General features: G+C 50.8%; 2 long non-coding RNA genes across 3 annotated transcripts; one reads left to right on the top strand and one right to left on the bottom strand.

Annotated features, from left to right (window-relative positions):
• The first annotated feature begins 1,470 nt into the window (after nucleotides 1-1,470).
• LOC114863084 (uncharacterized) lies at nucleotides 1,471-10,960 on the top strand. 2 transcript variants are annotated; one of them, XR_005898187.2, is made up of 3 exons: nucleotides 1,471-1,653; nucleotides 6,985-10,320; nucleotides 10,827-10,960. It is a non-coding gene; the product is annotated as an uncharacterized LOC114863084 (long non-coding RNA). The 2 variants fall into 2 exon arrangements; XR_005898188.2 differs by lacking the exon at nucleotides 1,471-1,653 and adding an exon at nucleotides 2,542-2,764.
• On the bottom strand, nucleotides 10,402-11,640 carry LOC129604527 (uncharacterized). The gene is made up of 2 exons (XR_008695471.1): nucleotides 11,456-11,640; nucleotides 10,402-11,376 (listed from the first exon to the last, which is right to left on the bottom strand). It is a non-coding gene; the product is annotated as an uncharacterized LOC129604527 (long non-coding RNA).
• Nucleotides 11,641-21,534: the final 9,894 nt, after the last annotated feature.

The following is a 21,534-nucleotide window of genomic DNA, read 5'->3' as shown; positions in this document are numbered from 1 at the left end:
CTTTCCTCACGCGTCTGCCTTTTGTTCATCCACAGGCTCACTGCGGCAGCTCCATGTGGGCTGCAGTACCTGTTTACAGCCACACGAGGTCACTGTGAGACCTTGGTGCAAGACTGAACACCTGAGGGAGAGTTTTCTCATTTTGCTTACTAGCAGGGGTCAGAAAGGTCAAAGGTCAGTGTCAGGTGCCTAATGTGCTCACTGGAGGATATTTGGGTACATTATTCTACTGTGGTTTGACATCTTATGGATTTCTACTCAATCTTAGTTCATTTCTGCCATTCGATGGCCGAGGAATCGATAGGAGGAGGTGCACGAAGACATGCTTGTACTTTGTCTTCTGCAAAATTTTAAACCTTTTCCTTAGGTGGTCATTTATTGACATTATTTATTCTATTTCTGATATTAGTCATCTGTCACCCCTCCTTCAAATAAAAAAAGGCACCTTTTACAATGCATCTGAAAAGCCCCCACTGACGTAGACACAGGAAATTACTGCTAAATCACAGCTTTACAAAGTTCCACATGCTGCATAATTTGACTAAAACGGCACTATTTTCATTGAGGTAGACGATGACCAATTTCCACCTCGCAGATCCAAGCTGCGAAAATATCCATTTGTGCCGAGGCCTGGCTGTGTAAAGTATTCGGTACAAGCAGTACAGCCACAGACACGCGGCGAACTAAAATACTAAATAATGTTTTTAATGTGAAAAGCTTTAATACTCAGAGTCTTACTTTGAGGCCTTACATTTTTTTCCTGTATTCTTTTTTAATTTGCGTCCCTTTCAAGTTGTAATTTAGGTGTAAGTGAGTCACCAGTCAATGCTGTTATTCAGAACAGTGGGAGCTGCTTTCTGTTCGTGATTTACTTTAAATGTGGCCGATACCAAAGCTGCTCCTGCGTGTTCAGCCGTGTGAAGCGTCGGTGACAGAAGAGTGGATAAATACTGTATAGGTCTGCTGAGGGGAGAAATGACTGACACTTTCCTGCATTGTTTATAATGGTGCATAGCATTCTTTCATTTCCATCTAACCCAACGTTCCACAAAAAAAATTAACTTAAATAAAGATAATATGGTTTATCTATAAAGGAACAAAAATGATCCTGCTGAACCTGAAGTGAGCGTTTTTTCCACTCCTTTTCTAAAAGACTGCTCTTTGTTGATGTGTGGATGTGAATCTATTCTTCCAGCCACGCACAGAAGCTCTCACGTTCTCCTCTTTGTTCATAAACGCTCCATTTCAAAAGGGAGAGAAAGAAAAGGGTGTCACGAACTTTCATACAGTTGAAGGGAGTTTGAAGCGGCGCTCTGCAAATGACACCTCGGAGTCATTCAGAGGGTTCTGCCTTCCCCGCTGCTCCGCTTGATGGATTCGGTGTATTTTTAGTCGGCCCAAAAGAGACATCAGCGACGGTGGCACCGTTTACCATGCGCACGCCGTGACAGAGCCGTGACATGGTTCGACAGCTCGTCTGCATCTCCTCGTCCTAACGCTCGCCCTGCACTTCCCACAGATCCTCCGCTGGTTCCAACAACAGCTCCAGCTCGTCGCCGTGTCCCCTCCAAGCGTCCCTGGCGCTGGAAGAGGCCGCAGGCATCAGGGAGGAGCGTTTGCATGGCAGGATGAACACGGTCTGCAGCAGTGTAGGTAAATGCTGTTCATACACGCTCACTGCTGGTGGGTTCCTCTCTTTGAGCAGCTGACGACACACAATTCGTGGGCAGGATTTAATTTCCAGCAAACCTTCACCTTAGCGGGGATTTAATGGGCTAAGTTCCTGTTAACAAAGCGCCGCCGGTGTGTGTGTGTGTGTGTGTGCATGCGTGTGTGTGTGTGTGTGTGTGTGTGTGTGTGTGCGTGCGCATGCATACGTGTTCGTGTGTGTGCATGCGTGTGTGTGCGTGTGTGTGTGCGTGTGTGCGTGCGCATGCATGCGTGTTCGTGTGTGTGCATGCGTGTGTGTGTTCGTGGGACACGGCTCGAGGTGACCTCCCCGTCTTTGCGTGTGAGCGTGTGCTGGGGAGCGGAGGACGGGCGTTGGGCTGCCCGGCCATCCGTCATTAGCTAAATGTTGAAATGATGCTTTCCCCACAGGATAGCAGGCCGTTCTGGCCATAGCTCTCCCCTCTAGCAGCTGTCAGCACCCAGTGTAATGACTCACACACACACACACACACACACACACACACACACACACACACACACACACACACACACACACAGTGTCTGCAAACACGGTGTGTCTACTTGTCTCACCACAGCAATCATCATGGATGTTAATGGCAACTATTATAAATGATATGCAAATAAATCCAAGCTCACACTGTGCGCGTGTGTGTAATGAAGTTTACAATGAAGGAATTAAGCAAACTAAAGCAACTAAACCATGAATATAAGAATGTTTGCTGTCTAGTCAGCACACAGCTACATATCAGCTGTCTGGAGCCCAACACCAATCAACGTTTTACAGTGATGCTCGTGTAATGGAATTCTCGCCTGAAACAGCAGCAGCAGCAGCTCTTTGTCTCTACGGGTGATGCGTCTTTCATGTAGATCCCGTCAGCTTCACCCTCCCAGTGAACCCCCGCCCCGCCGCGCTCCGCCGTCAGGACTACAAAGCCGCACGTGGAGGCGCGCCCGCGCGGGGAGGAAGCAGCTATTTCCGGCGGCGGGGGGCGCATTGTTCCCTTCCAGCACGCGCCGCGCGTGCCGAGGCGGGCCGAGCGCCGCAGGCTGACACGCACCACGGCAGCTTCCGGTGGGTGATGACGACTAACGGCGGCAGCGACCGCCTCCGCGCGCGCGCGCGCTGGGTAATAAGAAGTTAGCTAACGTCTCCGTTCGTCGGCGCAGGGCCGGAGCTAGACTTTCTAAATCCTGGGGCGTGAGGCAAAGTGACCCCCAGCTCCCTCCGTTGATCCCATGTAACTTATGAAGTAACACTAAGAAACAGGAAACATAACGTCTTCTTATTACTTCAGCAAAGTTTGATGCAACTCGAGGCTAAGACACTCGGCCCAGCTGGTGTCTGACTCCCCCCCATCCTCGCCTGGCCCCTGATAATAGAAACACTAACATTAGCCCATGCAGACAGAGAATGTATGATAAAGCCTAAAAATGTAAAATACATATCTTATTTGCGACAGGAGAACGTGTCATGAAATATTAAAAGGCCGCGTGAATTATTTGGAAGCATAATAAAGGAGAGGCACTTGAGCTGCCTAATGCTCCACCATATCTCTGTGATATATTGAACCTAAGTAGTTATGTTAATGAGGTCATTAATTAAGCTAATTTACATTCATTAGGAGATAATTCTATGTCAGCACATAATGGCCAGTATTAATGAGACCTCCGCATCCGAACTTATTAAGGACCCAGAGCTTGGAGAAAATCGTTGTTCTGCTCATGAATATCTACATTTGCGCGTGTTTGAAAGTCCGGGCGCATCTGTTGAATGCGTGTTGCAGGGATTTAACAAGCAGCGCGGCTCCTGTTTATTCCTCCATCGAGCGTGTGAGGTTAAGCAGGAGGAGGTCTGCTGCTGCACAGATTTTAAAGCCCCTTCCGGCGCTTTTGGGATATTTAAAAACGCGCTTGTTGTGTGTTGCCTCTGTAACTGTAAGTGCGGTTATTTCAGGTTGCGTAGCAGCCAGACGACAGCCGTTGTAATGGACTCGCCTCACGCCCGATCCGACCCCTCCCGTCTCCATCCTCACTGCCTGCAGTGATGGGATGCTAAAAGTCAGTCAGGGGTCAGAATACGGATTTGCATTCATGCGCGGGGGTGGGGGGGGTTCTGCTTGGTTCATGGGAGCATTTGACATGCTGGTGCCAGTTAGGTCCCAAACCTTCCCTCAGGAATCACACACACACACACACACACACACACACACACACACACACACGCTCCCGACCTTCCCCGAGGCCTCCAGCTGTTTACTGTATAATGAACCCTGGGGGAGTGCAGGAGGCTGGGCCTGTGCCGCCGCTACCTGCAGCCCCCGCGGATGCGTAAAGCGTTTGATCCAACGGCCGTCCAGCTGCAGTTTGTGCTGCGACGTGACTTGTAAATGCGCCCAGGATCAAATAAGCCGGGCACACGCTAGCGTCTCACACAATCAGGCCGTAATATTTGAAGCGATCTGCTGCGGTTTGTTTGCACTTTCCAATTCTGGCTGCGACCTGCCTCTGAATTCGCTTTAATGAGGCCCCGCTCTGCTCCGCTCGGCTGTTATGTTAAACCATGTTTCCCTTTTGTCTGGTGACTTTCATCTCACGCTGTTTCCCTGACACCTCTGTCTCCATGTATTGATGTGTTTGATTCCTCTGTAGTTTTAGTTACATCCGAGGCTTTGGTCAGGATTTGTCTTAAAGTCTGGTGGAATGGTGACTGTGCACATCACCAAGGAGGGCACCCATGAATATTTAAGCCAGTTTTTTTATTTAACACACACCTAAAGTGTAGTGTAACTTGATGACTTTGGATGCTAATGAGAAGTTGTGGTGTTTACCCCGACACGCATGGAGGGCGTCGCATGGGGGCAACCGCCGCCTGCTTTTAATGATGTTTATTTGGCACGACTGAGAAGTGAAGGAGATGTGTGTGTGTGTGTGTGTGTGTGTGTGTGTGTGTGTGTGTGTGTGTGTGTGTGTGTGTGTGTGTGTGTGTGTGTGTGTGTGTGTGTGTGTGTGCCTGGCAGATGTTTAAGATGAGGGACAGAAGCATCTAGCAGACAACTGAAGAGCGTCACGATGGGCGCTTTGTGCGTCTGAGCTGTTGGCGTCGCTCCTCTCATTTGACAGGTTCTAATTGTTGTTCTTGTGTCTTTCTCACGGATGAAGCGCCCTTCGCCTCTTGGAGCACAGTCACATTTATTAGGTCATCAAAGGCCGGAGCGTTGATGCTTCAGGGTGCTGGCCACTCCACAGAAGATAATTAGCTGTGGTTTTCTTAGGCTTCAACAAATGAAAGTAAGAGGTTGTTTTTGACCAGAAAAAGGAAATTGAATAGGAAATTAATTTGTCACTAATGACCTAATGCGAGGCCCAGAATTAGCTGCTTCTCCTGCTGGTCTCCAGAACGCGGCTTGTTCACTTCAGGTGGTGAAAGTAGTGAAGTGCTGTGTTGCTCTCTAATTACTCACGGCCGTTTGAGTGGGAGAGCTGCAGGTATAATGATGACACGGTTATTCGTGTCACATCCAGAGGAGGAAGGCTGAAACAATGGAGTTCACGGCAGAGATGCGTTCCTGTGCTGAGGCCACAGGCTAATGAGCACATTTGCTGGGTCACATTTTAGTTCAGTGTTTAGTAGTCGGCCTACATGTTTGTCTGTTTACTCGTCCAAAGAAAGTGAAGTTAAAAAAGTAAAAGTATAATGAATCTTTTTCTTCTTGTGCAAAGATAAAAGCCACCTAAATTCATCCAGACATATTTATATTGATGCAAAATAAAACGCTAAAACCTAAGTGAAGATTTTCGCCTTATTTTGCAAAAATAAGACAAAAAAGCAGATCACGACTAAACTATTACAGTCCAAATTAATTTTAAGAATCTCTCCAGGCAAGATTTAAGTCATAAAAAAACCTTTAAAGAATAATCTGCCTCTGCTGTGACACAAGTTTAATTACCTCATTAAAAATAACATCTGCTTCTTGTCCCTTATTAAATAATCCAAAAGCTATAAAGATGCAAATCTCATGTTTCCTTTCAAAAGCAAAAAAAGTTCCGCTCTTGCTACACTGACTACGAGTCCCATGATGCTCCCTGTCTAATATCATTGCCCAACTTGATGAGCTGTATTGATTGGCTCAGTATTAAACTGCTGGGTTGTTTGTTGTCGAATTTTCACCCAGGGATTGGAGCGTCGCTTAAGTGGAGCCGGGGTCTAAATTGGGTTCATTTGCGACGGAACCGTCATCTTTAACAGTTTCTTCCTGCTGCGTCTCAGACAGACTCATCCGACTCATTCTGTCCCATTCATCACACGGCTGTCAGTTCTTTATCTCTTGATTGTGAAGCACTTTGTAACCTTCATTTTTCCTGTAGTGCCTCCGACCCCCTTGAGCTAATGATTTATCGACGTTAAAAGCGCTCCTCCCAGCACCTTTTTTTGAGCAGGGCTTTTGCTCTTTTGTGTCTCAACAAAGCCTTAGTCAGGACTGTGGTCAGCTGTTTTCGCTGCTCTGTAATACACACGGCACTGACGATGGTGATAAATGGTGTAATCCAGAAAAAAGACCAACGTCTCACTGCTCCCTCTGGGCAGGAGATGAAACAATCAGCCTCCTCATATTTATGTCCGTGCTGTGATTTAGTGAAGAGCAGGCAGCTCCGCTTAGAAGTGCTTACCTTCATCATTACGGTCTGTGAGGTCGTCAGCATTCGTCTGTGCCAATGTAAATATGTGTTCTGAGAAGGATCCTGCTGAAATGGGCAGACTCTACGGCCTCTACAGCTTCCACTTCACGTCCTTCCTCAAACAGCTGAATCATGATCTTTTCACATGAATAACACTTGATCCCATTTCATCAGCTTCAAACAATAGCGGCTGAGTTAAAGTAAGATCAGTGCAGGAATCCAACGTGTGCAATTGTCCTCTTTGACCACACGGTGGCAGTGTCGGAGCACTGCACGGACACGCGCTCATGCCTGGCGAGTGAGCCACCTTTCAGGGTCGGCTTGGGTCAGAAACGTCTGCTTTGCGCATGCGTCAAGGCCTAACTTGAACCTGACAACCATTATAATGACTGTGATCAAGAAAGGTGACGTTCATGACGTCAGTTTGTGTGAGCTTGCCGATTAATTGCTGCTCAAAGCAATAGGAATATTGAGAGAAGTTTAAGTTTTTGTCTCTTAGACCGTAGAATTGCTTCAACTTTGAAAGAAGCCTTTTAATTCTGTTTTGTGCATTTGTATTGATGTTTTATTGATTTATTTTGATGAGTTTTTACTTTCTTTGTGCTTCTAACACAGAAAGAGACTGACTCAGACTTTTATTGTGGCGAGGATGAGCATGTGTCCATCGCTGCCCTGGGCATCAGGTCACCGCTCCCCGCTGCTTGGCTTCTCACCAGGTTACCATGGCGACGCGGCGTGGGCAGAGGAGCAGAGTGAACCAGCGAGTGTTAAAGATGAAGATGAAAGGAGGTAGAAGGCTGTAATCAGATTGTCTCCTTTGGTCGCGCCTCGGATCCATCTTCTCCCCTCCACCGGCCCATGTCCCACATACCCGAGCCCACCACCACATAAATCACAATTGGCCACAAGTCACCTCTCATTGCGGCGCCCGGCAACAGATCCGCAGGAGAGGGGAGAGAGCGTGGGAGAGAGAGGCTGCCTGGCTCCCGGCCGCGGCCCCGGCCCGGGCCTGTGGGATGGGAGGGAGCGCTCCGAGGTCCCACTCACTCCATCCCACTTCCACAGTTAACTTTGAGGAGCTGCGGCTTCTTTACAGATATACTTTCTTACATCGCGGCCAAATGAAGACGGATTGGAGGTTAACGGCGTAATGATTCTGTTTCACTGGCACCTCGCCGCCGCTCCTTCTCGGTGGGAAAACCCTGCGGCTGAAGGACGGCTCCTCTCGTGCCTGTGACTTTCTTTGCGCCTCCTGTCGACCGGTCCCTCCGTCGTATCCCTTCACTCCCAGCGCTCCGGCCTCTGTGCCCGTCCACGGGGAAGCGAATGGAAAAAGGCAGGTTCGAGCGGCCGAGGAGGAACCGCTGAAGTGGTTCATAATTAGAAAACAGCTCATAATTACAGTGTGATCACAGGCTGTTAGCGCTCTCCCTCGGCCGCCCTGTGTGCGGTCTGTGCGTGTCAGCTTCCCTCAGAGGGTCAGGCTGAGGTCGCGGGTAGCAGATGCACCACCCCATGCTGCTTCTATACCAGCTGGGTGCTCTGTCAAGATGCTATTAGTCACGATCGGGGAAGCGAGCGAGCGCACGCTGCACCAGGAAAACAAATGTTAATGATGCTTATATTTTTAATCCACGTTGCTTTGTTTACCTTTGGGGACTCGAACCCTGGGTATGTAAACCATTCATTTCTTGCCTTGGACTCCTGCTTGGCCTTTTGTAAATGTTGTGAAAGGCTTTTCAGGTTGCCGCCGTGCGAGGCGCTTACCTGGGTCACTCGCCAGACAGATGCAGATCGGCCGGTTCCTCTGTTGGCCATTTGGCCCCGACTCCCTCCCCGCGACGCTGGAGCATGTTAGTGACAATGGCCACAGGAGTGGAAAGTGGACATCTGGTGCACCTGTCCAGCGCCGCGCACTCTCCACATCACGGTCGTGCTCGCTGAAGCTTGGGGGTCTCTGAGAGCCGACAGACCAACTGTTTGACCATATGGATGGAAGTTACAGCCCCCCCACCTGCCCGAGCATCCCTCCTCACCACAGCGCTCCTGCTGACTTGATCGTTCCTTTTAATGAACCGCTGGGTTCACCTGCACCAGAGTGGAAATTCCACCCTCGTCATCCCCCGTGTGCCACGCTGACTTTTATTTCCTGCTCCAGGTGGAGGTTGAGGCTCGCGATGCGCGGACGCTGTAGGATGAGGTGAGATTTGAATCGTTCCGCTGCTGAAGTGGAGCCGCTGCATGAGCAAATGAGCGACGGAGCAACTTTAAAGATAAATTGAGATCCAGATGAAGCATTTTCCGTGGATCCTCTTGAAACTGAAATAACAGCCCAATGACGTTGCACCATGAGGAGGCGGGCGCTTCCTGAAACTAACTAATTCACTGTTTGTTCATCTCTGCTGAAAATTTGCTACCCTGTGATAATTGTTTAACCTGTACAGATTATTTTGTGTCGGTTGACGTGAAGCTTTGCTGGAAACGTCCCTGACTCAGTTCAATGTACAGCTGCAACTAGTTGATGTGGAATCGGTGCTTATTAAAGTGGCATCAGGTCACAGCAAGGAGCATGGTCATTGCAGTGGGTGTTTGCGATCCACTGATCTAATGTAGCCTTTACTATAATAAAATATGTAAGACTGTAAACAGAATCAATGTTCATCCATGATCATGAGCTGTGTTTGCGCTCGTCACTTTCAGGAGAACGCAGGTGTCCATAATATGACAGGCACTGAAAAAGGTACTGAAACTTATGGAATTAATAAAAAAGGGGCAGGTCAATTAAAATGTGATACAAATGTACAGCTTTAAATAAGGAGGCATCAGGTGTGAGAGAGAGTGAGGTTAGTGTAACAATGGAGGCAGAGCACAGGTTTCATGATTCTCCTGAGAACTCCCTTCTTTTAAAGGAAGAAACCTCCATCAGGACCAGCTCAATGTAAACGGGTTCAGTTCAGACTCACACATCGTACTTATAGTTGAGGCAGTTTAATGTGTTATGACTTAGTTTAATAGGATATTGTTCATTTTGCATATTATGGTACAGATACAGTTTTGTATGACACTGTGTTGTACGGTATTATATGGTACTTTATGGTGTGATGTCATTATATGTTTTTACCTTTACCTTTTTGTACCACTAACCATCACTGCTTCTCTCTGTCTTTTTCTTTATGTTACATCTTCCTCCATCCTGCTCCAGAAGCCTTTGGAACTGCACAGGTCCCTTTGTAAAGGAATGAGCCCTGTACAAAGAGATTGGAGAGGGAGAAGATAAAGAGTACACGAGGGCAAGGAAGTATTATTAGTATTATTAATTACTATAATCCAGGAGGGAGAATAACGGTGGAAAGGTTGGAGACATAACTTTATTTGGAGTGTGGGGATTTTAATTAACATGTAATGTGGAGTGTGGACAAGGACAGAAGTTATCACTTTCCGATTCAGAGTATAGTATTCAGGACGGACGCTGTCACCACTACTACTACTACTACTAAGTATGAGGGGAAGTGGGTTCTGGAGAAAATAAGGGCAGGGTTTAAAGAAGAGAGTGATGTTAGTAGAACATGTTAGTAGAAACCTAGAGGTTGAAGAACTTGATAGACAAATTAGGGGAAAAACCATAGATGCAGATAGGTTTATACTGAAAAGCCAAGAAAGAGGTAGAAGGTGATAAATCTAATTGAATATGAAACAGGGAACAGGTCAGTGATAAGGAAATACAGGATCCGCCTCATATATTGTTTGATGTTTTGTGTGTGGGGAACTAAAATCAGTTATGAAATAATAGGACTGTTTAAAATGGAGGTGGTCCAGATGATGAAGCTTCTGTTAGATGTTTATTTCATAGTGATCATCAGGTCACATCATGCCAAGTTAGGTTTTTTTGTTTCTCCTCTAAGGTGGAAGAGGTTGACATCCTCCTTCCTCAGTGATTGCTGGATCATCCATGTAAGACTTTTACTTATTGTTAAGTGTTTTTTTCTAGTCATTTATTTTTAACAGACATATATACTATACTTCTTTGACAGATGAGGGGAATAGTTAATAGGATGTGAGAGGATGGAGTGTGGTATATGGCAGTAATGCTGCTTAAAGGATGCCAGCTGCCGTAAAACTCCACCAAAGAAGAAAGAAAAAGTAGAAGACGATGTAGCAGATAAAAACAGACTGGAAGTGAATAACAAATCAAAACAGTACAACAAAAATAGATATTTGCTCCTGCAAATATTTTTTTAGGTTTTATGTTAGTCATAGTCTTTGGTCAGACCAAAGGAGGTGGTCAGTTGTCAGGTCAGAGCCTCTGGTTCCAGGCCTCCATCATTGAGAACAGCTGTGCAGGCTCTGAGGACGCCTCGCTTCACACGCAGAGACGTCAAGGAGTTTTATAGCATTTTAGACACTAATCTCTTGCTTTGTGCCCATTTTTAGACATGATGTTTTATTTCCAAATCTAGACTTTGATGAAGTCAGACCAGAAACAGAGACTGATCGAGTATCTTTGAGCAAGGTGAGACACGTGGAGGCGAAAAGATCTGTTTCCGTTTAAGCCAGAAACGTAAAGGTTTGTTTTTTCTCCTGATGAACCTCTCAAAATACACACTTCTATAATAAAATAATTACAACAATCGACAGCATTAAAGCCAAAGCGCGCTACCGAGGCGCTCATGGACGCGCTTAGCGTCTACACCTGCACGTGCGCTGTTCACGCCTGAGAACAGTAAATATTAAGAACAGCCAGTCACTGCATCACGCGGAGGGATCTGTTCTATATTTGACAAAGCTCATTGAACGTGTCAACAACGAAGTACCACGTTCCTCCGTTCTCCAGTACAGGTTTGTCCGGGACTCAGTCCTTCACATCCAGACAAGTTCCCTCAGCGCTGTCTGTGATCGCGTGTCTTCTCCGCTACTGTTCACAGGCGTCGGACCTGTGGGACGTAGATGAGACGCACCTGGACACAAATGGAGGCTTCGCTGCTTCACCTGTTGGATTCCACCACGCTCCTCCACGCGTGATGAAGGAGAAGATTGAAGTTTAACGCAATATCGTTTGGACTTTAATTATGAAAAAAAAAACACTTACCTTCAATGGCTCTTTGACCGTGACGCTAACGTCGCATTACGGTGACAAACTAATTTCAAGAGGAGCGTCGGATGCTATTTAAAGACTTAGACGCGCATGCGCACGCCACTGCTTCGTTAATTAGTTCACTGCAGGTGGAGGTGCGAAGGTGCCGCTGCGTGGGAGGTTTCACCCATAAGCACCAAACCCACATTCAACTGACTGTTGTCTTACAAAGTCAGCAATAAATAAATGACCTGGAAAGTATGATTAGGATTATTTCTGTAACCAGCTGATCACAAAAATAGCTGCAATCGTTTTTGTTATTTTATTGTTTTGCATAATATGTTCAACAATCTGGAAAACAACACAAAAACGTGGCACAACTCAATGTCTTTATTATTATTGATGTGGAGTCAACGGTGCGATGCTTCAAACATCCATCCAGTTCATAATTTTAATAAAAAAAATTCTAAAACAAAACACAGTGACTTTTCATTAAAGGTGATATTAATCTACCCAACAATACCTTTTCTATAATTATTTGACAATTAATTTGTTATGAAGGTAAAATAGAGTTGTAACGACATTTTATCTTCTTTAGCGTCACCTCGTTACGCTGATGGAAAACACTCGTTTCATATTCCTGAATGGACGGGCCGCTCGCCACCGTGGCCTCATCCCCGCTGCCTGTTGTTCCTCTGCTCCCTTTAAGGCAGAGGCAACAATTAGTGTGAGTCCCACAGCAGCGCTGCTTCATTCTCTGCTATCACATCACCCTGAGCCTATTCCCGGGCCGTTGGAACAATGCCATTACCCAGAGCCGCCCATAGGAAATAGACTGAAAGGAGAACGTATTGATTGTCTCGGTGTGAGACCGCCTTGATGTTCTCGCACCTGCATCACCTCTGTGTTGCTTCCCGCACCGCGTCACACCCGAGGCTGAGGAGAAGCACGGGAGACACCGTGTGTGTGTCTACCTGCTGTGCGTAAAAGCTATCTGTTTGACTGCGCACAATGAGAAATGAGATGAACCTAGGAAACAACCCCGTTGTTCTCATTATTGGTGCTCATGGTGGAGCTTCAGGCCGCACACGCTGTACTGCTGTAGTCTCTGCAGCGTCTTTGGCTTCGCTGGTGACGGCGGTCACGTCCTTATGGCGCCGCTTCACTGTCTGGTTTCCAAGAGGCTATTTAATATTCATGCCTGGGAGACTTCCGCCACGCGCTCATGAGACAGCTGGAGATTTATGAGCTTTTTGTGCCTTTTTTTGTCTCGCGTCTATCTGCGATCGAACACCGAAAGCGCCAACTTGTTTCATCTCGTTCTGCAAACTGTTGCCTGTCGCATCTCAATTATCTCGCTCGTTCGTCGTCTTTCTGCGCCGTCCTTTATCTTTTTCCCTCCCTGTCGGGCCTTTTTCTTATTTCCCTCCGCCTCTGACTTACAAATACAGCGGCGCGGCGATAAGAGGAAGTTCCTCCTCCGTCTCCTGCAGGCGCCGGGCCATATGCCCTGACTCCTAATGACCCGTGGCCGGCGTCGTGCTCTGCAAAGGGAGGAGGAGGAGGAAAGCAACAGCACCCGAGGTTTCTGAACGTCATCACAATATGGCAAAGCTCCTCTAAACGTCCCGTTCGTCAACCGCAACACACGCGGCTGATGCGAAGGAGGGAGCGCGTGATCCCCGGAGGAGGCAGGCGATCTGTCTCCATTCGTGCGCGCGAGCCTTCATAACTACGCGTTTCTCTGTCAGCGCGTGGATTCATCATAGTGTTGACGCGTGCGCACTTCCCCTTAATGCGCCCGCGTCCCTGAGGTGAGGCGCGCTCCAGAGTGACTGGTGGTTTGTTGCTCCGTCCTGCATCTCTTGTTTGCGCTGACACCAGACGTAACCTTTTACAAGACAGATCGTCACGCGCGCGCGCGCGCGCACACGCGGCACGTAGAGGAGAAACCAACTGTCAGCAACAAGAAATCATCAGGACTATCATCTGCACTCTCGCCCGGCCTTGTGCGCGCGCACGGATACTTATAAATAAACACTGTGTGTGTGTGTGTGTGTGTGTGTGTGTGTGTGTGTGTGTGTGTGTGTGTGTGTGTGTGTGTGTGTGTGTGCAGAGGGGCTGAGGTGAGTGATTGCCTTGTTTCTGTGGGCGCCAAGCTGTGGCGGCTTTGCTCTCACTGTAAATTTAAAAGAATTCTTAATGGAACTCCAGAGCTGTCAGACCTCAAAGTGTTGCGCCCGTTTTTTCTTGCAGCGGTAAGAGCGATGTGATGGAAGTAGAGCCTCCATATACAACTTCATACTCTACCTTAAGACGAAGGCTCGTTGTTCGTGTCGAGACGCGCAACGTCGCCTCTAAAAAGGTGAAGGAACAATGGCGTCTCCCGATAAGAGCCCGCCGTCACCGCGGGATCGATCCCGCTTCGTTTCAGCGGCGCACGAGCGCATCCGGCGCGTCTTTGGCCCGCGTTCCACTTCATTGCTTTGAAAACGTGTCCAACATTAGTTGTTGCGGACTGGAGCTCGGGATAAGATCGCCCCCTCCGGTAATCTGTACCAAAAGGTCAGGCTGTTGACTGTGCGCGCGAAAGATGACACGCTGGAGCGGGAGCGAGGCGTGATGGAGGGAGTCGGGAGCGGAGACACGATGGGCGATTAAAAACAGGGCGCCAGATTAGTTTTTGATGGTCTGCGCGGGGCAGGAAGGGCGACAGCCGAGATGGATATGCGACTGGCTAATGTGATGAGGCGGGCGGCGACGCAGCGGCCTCCCGCTCCGGCCCTTTGCGCGCTCTCTCTCTCTCTCTCTCTCTCTCTCTCTCTCTCCTCGTCTCCTTTCCTCTCAGCCTTGACGGAACGAGACCACCCACCGGGGACGTCTCTGATCAATGCAGTCATTACCCTTGCTGCTCACACGTAGGGGACAAATGAGGGAGCGATGACGAGGTCAGAGCGGCGGCAGATGTAAATGCGTCCGGTGAAATATGCCGGTGGACGTCGCACCATTAGCCAGGCTGCAGAGCGAGCCGACTCTGTGGCCCCAGGTACAAAACAAGTGGAGATTTAAGTTGGTCTCTCTTGGCTTGTTTTAGCTTTTTTTCCTCCTTGCTGTGCGTCTTCACCTTGTCCCCCCTCCCCTCCTCTCCAGCAATAATAATCCCAGCTGGCAGGCGCTCCCTTCAACCTGTAAGCGTGCATTTCCATGCGTTTACAGCTACTGTTTTCGTGCGCGCGCGCGCGCGCGTCGGCGGGTCCCGGTGGGACGGCGGCGATGCGAGTGGAACAGTGTAATGATTTCTGTCTGTTAGCTCTGCGCACCGGTGTTTGCAGAGCCGACATGTCTGTTTGCCGTTTCTTAATGGCCTCGCCCGACGGCAATAACTCTGGGCTTTTCCTGAGTCATGCGACAAAAACAGAAAGGGGGGAGAGAGAGAGAGAGAGAGAGAGAGAGAGGAGGAAGGAAACGCGAGCCGGTGAAGAGGGAGTGGATGCAGAGCAGATCCTGAAGGGGGCGCTGGAGGACCTTCTTTGTGTGAGAGCAGCATCAAACCAATGCCAGTGAGCACTCGCTTCCTCACGTTCTGCACAGAGCGCGTCGGTGAGAGAACAGAGAACTTTAGGTGACGTTCTGCGAGGAACCAACGGGCGGCTGGAGAAGGCACCGCATCCGTCGTAGAAGCAGCGTGGGCGCTGATCCACACGTTCAAAGACCTGACGCTGCACCGACTCAGACCTTCTTTCTAGAACCATCGATGCATCTCGCGTCGATGGGACCGTTTGCAGCGTGAACGCGGTTAGAGATCACAGGCCTCACTCAGGTCCACAGCGTCAGACACAGTTCTGCTGATCCACCGCCACGAGCAGCAAGCGCCCGTTAGTGTGGTGACGTGCTACAGTGTTGGCCTCTTGTATCTGGAGACATTTCCATACGTCCCAGAGAACGGCGGAGCAGGACGCCTCTGGTTCTGTCACTGTGAGTAAATCAGAAGGCCTCAGCAGCCCTTCGCCGCCATATTGGCTGGTTTATCCTCCCCGATGCTGCTGAGATAAGATGTCTCCCCCCGGGGGGGAGAAGGCTGCGTGTGAACACACACTCACCCCCCCTCCCCCCAGTGTCAGCTGAACCCCTCTCAGAAGGTGACAGTGTTTGTTTGCCGCGTTCTCCCCTGGAGCCGGGCCGGCGCCGGAGCAGCTCCTCAATCAGCCACAGTCATAAACAGACAACAAGTGTGCGGCATCGGGTAAATGGAGAGGAGGAAGGAGGAGGAGGAAGGAGACAGGGGGAAATGGCTTAAAATACCCCCGAGGGAGTGTGAAGCTCTGGGTCGTGAGGGCGACTGGAGAGTGGAGGCATCTGCTGGAATCCTCCCTGTTTCAGTCACAGGCTGAGGCGCATTAATATTGGACCGTGCTGCAGCTCGCCTGAACACAGGGAAGCAGCAACGGAGGCACGTCAGCGCCGCCACGGCCCGGTTTGAAGGTCAAACGGTTCGCGAGGAAACGGAAGCGGTTTCACGCGGCGCGGGACCGTTAAGACACAGGAAATATTAATATTCACGAATAATGAAGTGTGCTTTTAAAACCTATATTTTCACCTCCGCATCATCCTACTCACCCAGCTCCTTATCAACACACAGCAACCGTTCAAATGAACAGAGTCTGTAGAAGTCCAGCATCAAATTAAGAAGCTAATGGACGCAGTTAGCTGATTTTTTCCAAAACCTGAGCTCAAATAGGCAAATGTTGGACCTGGAAGTCCGGGGCTTCAGGCGGAAGCTGACGCTGCTCTATGTAAAGTGAAGGTTTGCACCGGATTGCATCAGTGTTTGAATTCCTCAAAAGGTAATCGCTCCGTTTCTGCTGCTTTCGCTTAATGGAGGTGTTCGGTTCTTCTGCCCAGTGTGTGCAGGTGAAGTTCTGTTTGTGTGTTCGCTCCCGCCGACCCGTGACCCCGTGTGGAGCCAGCGAGGCCATCGTTGACCCCCCCTGAAGACGCGCCAGCAGACGCCGTCTGGCTAATGGAGTCGTTTAGCGGCGGCGGAGCGTACGCGCCTGAGCCTCCACGCTGAGCCTCGCTGCAGACGACTATGGGCGAGCAGCATCAGCGCCTGTAATTACTTCAAGCGCCATTAGCGACGATAACGTCTGTGCTTAGTGGAAAAACAACAAAGTCCGGCGTGCTCGCTGCGAGCACCCATGCGTGAGCGACTCGGGCGGCGTGCGCCGGCACAAACGCTCCTCCTGCTCTCGATTAGCAAGTAATGAGCAGATCCGCGCTCGCCGGCGGAAGTAATGGCTTGTCACTACAGAGCATCTGCAGGCGGCCTGCTGGAAAGATGACCCAACCTCAGGCGTGAGCGTGAGTCGGGTGGGCCACTCCTTGGGTGAGGCCGCTCTGGGGTGAGGCTTCTTGGGTGAGGCCGCTTGTGGGGTGAGGCCGCTCTGGGGTGAGGCCACTTGTGGGGTGAGGTCTCTTGTGGGGTGAGGCCACTTGTGGGGTGAGGCCACTTGTGGGGTGAGGCCGCTCCTGGGGTGAGGCCACTTGTGGGGTGAGGCTTCTTGGGTGAGGCCGCTCCTGGGGTGAGGCCGCTCCTGGGGTGAGGCCACTTGTGGGGTGAGGCTTCTTGGGTGAGGCCACTTGTGGGGTGAGGCTTCTTGGGTGAGGCCGCTTGTGGGGTGAGGCCACTCTGTGTTGAGGCCACTCTGGGTTGAGGCCACTTGTGGGGTGAGGCCACTTGTGGGGTGAGGCCACTTGTGGGGTGAGGCCGCTCCTGGGGTGAGGCCACTTGTGGTGTGAGGCTTCTTGGGTGAGGCCGCTTGTGGGGTGAGGCCACTTGTGGGGTGAGGCCACTTGTGGTGTGAGGCTTCTTGGGTGAGGCCGCTTGTGGGGTGAGGCCACTTGTGGGGTGAGGCCACTTGTGGGGTGAGGCTTCTTGGGTGAGGCCGCTCCTGGGGTGAGGCCACTTGTGGGGTGAGGCTTCTTGGGTGAGGCCGCTCCTGGGGTGAGGCCACTTGTGGGGTGAGGCTTCTTGGGTGAGGCCACTTGTGGGGTGAGGCTTCTTGGGTGAGGCCGCTCCTGGGGTGAGGCCACTTGTGGGGTGAGGCCGCTCCTGCGGTGAGGCCACTTGTGGGGTGAGGCTTCTTGGGTGGGCCGCGTGTGGGGTGAGGCCACTCTGTGTTGAGGCCACTCTGGGTTGAGGCCACTTGTGGGGTGAGGTCACTTGTGGGGTGAGGCCGCTCCTGGGGTGAGGCCACTTGTGGGGTGAGGCTTCTTGGGTGAGGCCGCTTGTGGGGTGAGGCCACTGTGTGTTGAGGCTACTCTGGGTTGAGGTCACTTGTGGGGTGAGGCTTCTTGGGTGAGGCCACTTGTGGGGTGAGGCCACATGTGGGGTGAGGTCACTTGTGGGGTAAGGCCGCTCTGGGGTGAGGCCACTTGTGGGGTGAGGCCACATGTGGGGTGAGGCTTCTTGGGTGAGGCCGCTTGTGGGGTGAGGCTGCTCCTGGGATGAGGCTCCTGGGGTGAGGCCACTTGTGGGGTGAGGCTGTTCTGGGGTGAGGCCGCTCTGGGGTGAGGCCACTCTGTGTTGAGGCCACTCTGGGTTGAGGTCACTTGTGGGGTGAGGCTTCTTGGGTGAGGCCACTTGTGGGGTGAGGCCACATGTGGGGTGAGGTCACTTGTGGGGTAAGGCCGCTCTGGGGTGAGGCCACTTGTGGGGTGAGGCTTCTTGGGTGAGGCCACTTGTGGGGTGAGGCTTCTTGGGTGAGGCCGCTTGTGGGGTGAGGCTGCTCCTGGGATGAGGCTCCTGGGGTGAGGCCACTTGTGGGGTGAGGTCTCTTGTGGGGTGAGGCCACTTGTGGGGTGAGGCCACTTGTGGGGTGAGGCCGCTCCTGGGGTGAGGCCACTTGTGGGGTGAGGCTTCTTGGGTGGGCCGCTTGTGGGGTGAGGCCACTCTGTGTTGAGGCCACTCTGGGTTGAGGCCACTTGTGGGGTGAGGCCACTTGTGGGGTGAGGCCGCTCCTGGGGTGAGGCCACTTGTGGGGTGAGGCTTCTTGGGTGAGGCCGCTTGTGGGGTGAGGCTTCTTGGGTGGGCCGCTTGTGGGGTGAGGCCACTCTGTGTTGAGGCCACTTGTGGGGTGAGGCCACTTGTGGGGTGAGGCCGCTCCTGGGGTGAGGCCACTTGTGGGGTGAGGCTTCTTGGGTGAGGCCGCTTGTGGGGTGAGGCCACTCTGTGTTGAGGCCACTCTGGGTTGAGGTCACTTGTGGGGTAAGGCCACTTGTGGGGTGAGGCCGCTCCTGGGGTGAGGCCACTTGTGGGGTGAGGCTTCTTGGGTGAGGCCGCTTGTGGGGTGAGGCCACTCTGTGTTGAGGCCACTCTGGGTTGAGGTCACTTGTGGGGTAAGGCCACTTGTGGGGTGAGGCCGCTCTGGGGTGAGGCCACTTGTGGGGTGAGGCTTCTTGGGTGAGGCCGCTTGTGGGGTGAGGCTGCTCCTGGGATGAGGCTCCTGGGGTGAGGCCACTTGTGGGGTGAGGCCGTTCTGGGGTGAGGCTTCCGGGGCTAAAACACAAGTCTTCTATGCTACACAGAACATTACTCATCTGAACTCGCTGTCTCGATGGAGCCAGCTCCACTTCGTTCCCACCAGCGAGGTGGGGACGCCTTGTGCTTCTCAGGTACAGTATATACTTGCATATGAACGCTGTGTAATTGGTTATTTCCAGGGTAACGCGCTGGTTCTGGGGAAGGTGCGCTGATCCAATCAGCGCCACCGCCGCGCGATTCCGTTTCATGGGACGTAATGGAAAAACGCGGAACAAGCTCGGGACGCGCTAATTAGCAGTGACTTCAAATTTTAGGACCTCGACAGACGAGCGGGACGTTTGGACTTGGATATTATCATTACCAAGTGTTATAGTACATGCAAACGTTCAAAAACAAGCTCATCATCATTTGACATTACTACTGCACGTACAGTATTGACCGCTGTTAAAGCTCATCCCTGCTTTTGAATTATTATTAAATTGTCTCGCAATAACTCGTTTGTGTGTTTATCCCAAAGCGACGTTTTTGTGTTATAAGCGATGGCCTGTCAGACTCAGGAGTTTCCTAATGATTAGAAAGTCACTAGTCATTAGTTAGTAATTGCCTGCTTTTTGTTGTCTTATCGATGAAGCACTTTGATGCCAATTAATATGAACCGACCTTATAAATATTCATCCTTAAATGAATTTACTCTGAACAGTAACTAACAGCACTTTACCAGAAATGGGAAACAAATTGGTTCTGACTCTGACTGTTTCAACATGAGGCCTGCTCAGAAGCAGCCGGTAAAGGACGACCCGGTGCACGGAGCGTTAAATGGACGTGCCGCGTGGAGAACAGGACCGCGCTGGCTGCGCAGCCGTGCTAATTGCTGCATTAATGTGCGTTCGAGGGCCTCTCTGGTCGAGTGCTGGCTTTCAGGTTGAAGCACTGCAACGGGAAGAAGCGGCTGCACACCGTTCAGCTCAGTCTGGCCCGTTTTTAAAGAGATCAATCGAGTTCAGCCCAAATCCAAGGGCTGTGATTGCACGTGTTCAATAATCAGTTTGGCACATCTGTATTCACAGCAAACGCGCTTTATTATGTCCTTGGCAAAGACCCACTGTTTTGTTTCTATTAGAGCTTTTAATGACTTCACATCGAAATGCAGATGATCAGACATACAGTATATTTGAGCATCACAGTGAAGTAATTAGGTGCATGTTGCAAACAAACATCACACGTCTCAGCGCCGAGGTTCTGACCTTAGTTCATGCCCGAGTGCATTAGTGGTGTGTGTGTGTGTGTGTGTGTGTGTGAAGGGGTGCACGGGTGGGAGATAAGAGGCTGCTAGTGGCTCCTGACTGAGAAGATGGACTGTTATGGCCTCATTGATCTAGCTCTCTCGCAGGGGAGCACATTCCAATCAATACAAATAGAAGTGGGCAACAGAACGGCAGCTTTCTCGGGACCGCCGCCCCTGCAGTATGCGCTCGCTCCGTCCTCCATCTCCTCATTGCTCCTCAAGCCGCCCACCGAATCAGCAGACACTTTCTGCTTTTGCCGTCATCATTGGTGTCGTGCAACTATTACCCAAACCTCCTATTGCACTTGGTGCCCCGGTTGGAGGAACGGACCGAGCTGGGTGAGAAATAAAGGTCCAGAGAGGCTCACGAGGGAGGATGGGAGCGATGTTTACGTGAGGGAGACAGAGGACATGTTGATGTGAGTGTTAAAGTGAACTGTGCGTGTGAAGGTGAGAGAGGCGAAGGGTGTGAATGAGAGTCCGAGGAACACGACAACAGCCGTCGCCTCCGGTTAGGAGGCCTTTTCCGTGGGCGCCGGTGAATTGAGGACAGCTGCCTTTTCGCGAGCGCGAGTCAGAGGGTGTTTCATCTCACCTCGCGTCTCAGGTGGGATGTGGGAATGAGATAGCGGCTCTCCACGGGCTGCAGACAAGCAGATGGAGAATAAATCAATAAGGAAGGCGCAAGAAATGAGAAGAGAAGAGGGGAGGGGGGGAAATAAAAAAAGGACGCAGGCAAAACAATTTGAGTTGCTCCCGTGGAGACGAGGCTGGAGGATCCCTGGCGTCTTCGCCGTCGTACGGGTCCTTAGAGAGAGAGTGCGGCGCCACCGTTTGGAGGACGTCCTGTCATTACTACTCAGCGTGCGCTAATAGCGGCAGGTTAGCGCAGTCACACTTTGGGGGCGAGAAGTGGTCGCAGGACGTAACATTTAAATCTCGGTGGCTCAAGAGAACGCGGGCGGCAGCGGTGACCTTTACAGGGACGTCTCCTGAACCCGCCTCGGTTTGACCTTATGACCTTTGCAGACTAATATGAACCAAGTGGTTGATGCTAACAGACTGATGCACTGTATCCGAGTTACCTGTATAATAAAGATTGTGTGGGTTTGGAAGCGAACCCGTTTCCACAGAAAAAATACTGGTTCCAAAAGATGCGAAATAGCTTTTGTATCACCCACGCTTAACAATATCAACAGGTGTTGAGTTTGGCCTGTGAAGTCATTTGTGTCCGACCGGGAGGGCCGGGGGTGACGCCATACGTCT

The sequence above is a fragment of the Betta splendens genome, chromosome 9 (assembly GCF_900634795.4).
Source record: "Betta splendens chromosome 9, fBetSpl5.4, whole genome shotgun sequence".
Taxonomy (NCBI): domain Eukaryota; kingdom Metazoa; phylum Chordata; class Actinopteri; order Anabantiformes; family Osphronemidae; genus Betta; species Betta splendens.
This window is presented reverse-complemented; position numbering and strand designations above follow the sequence as displayed.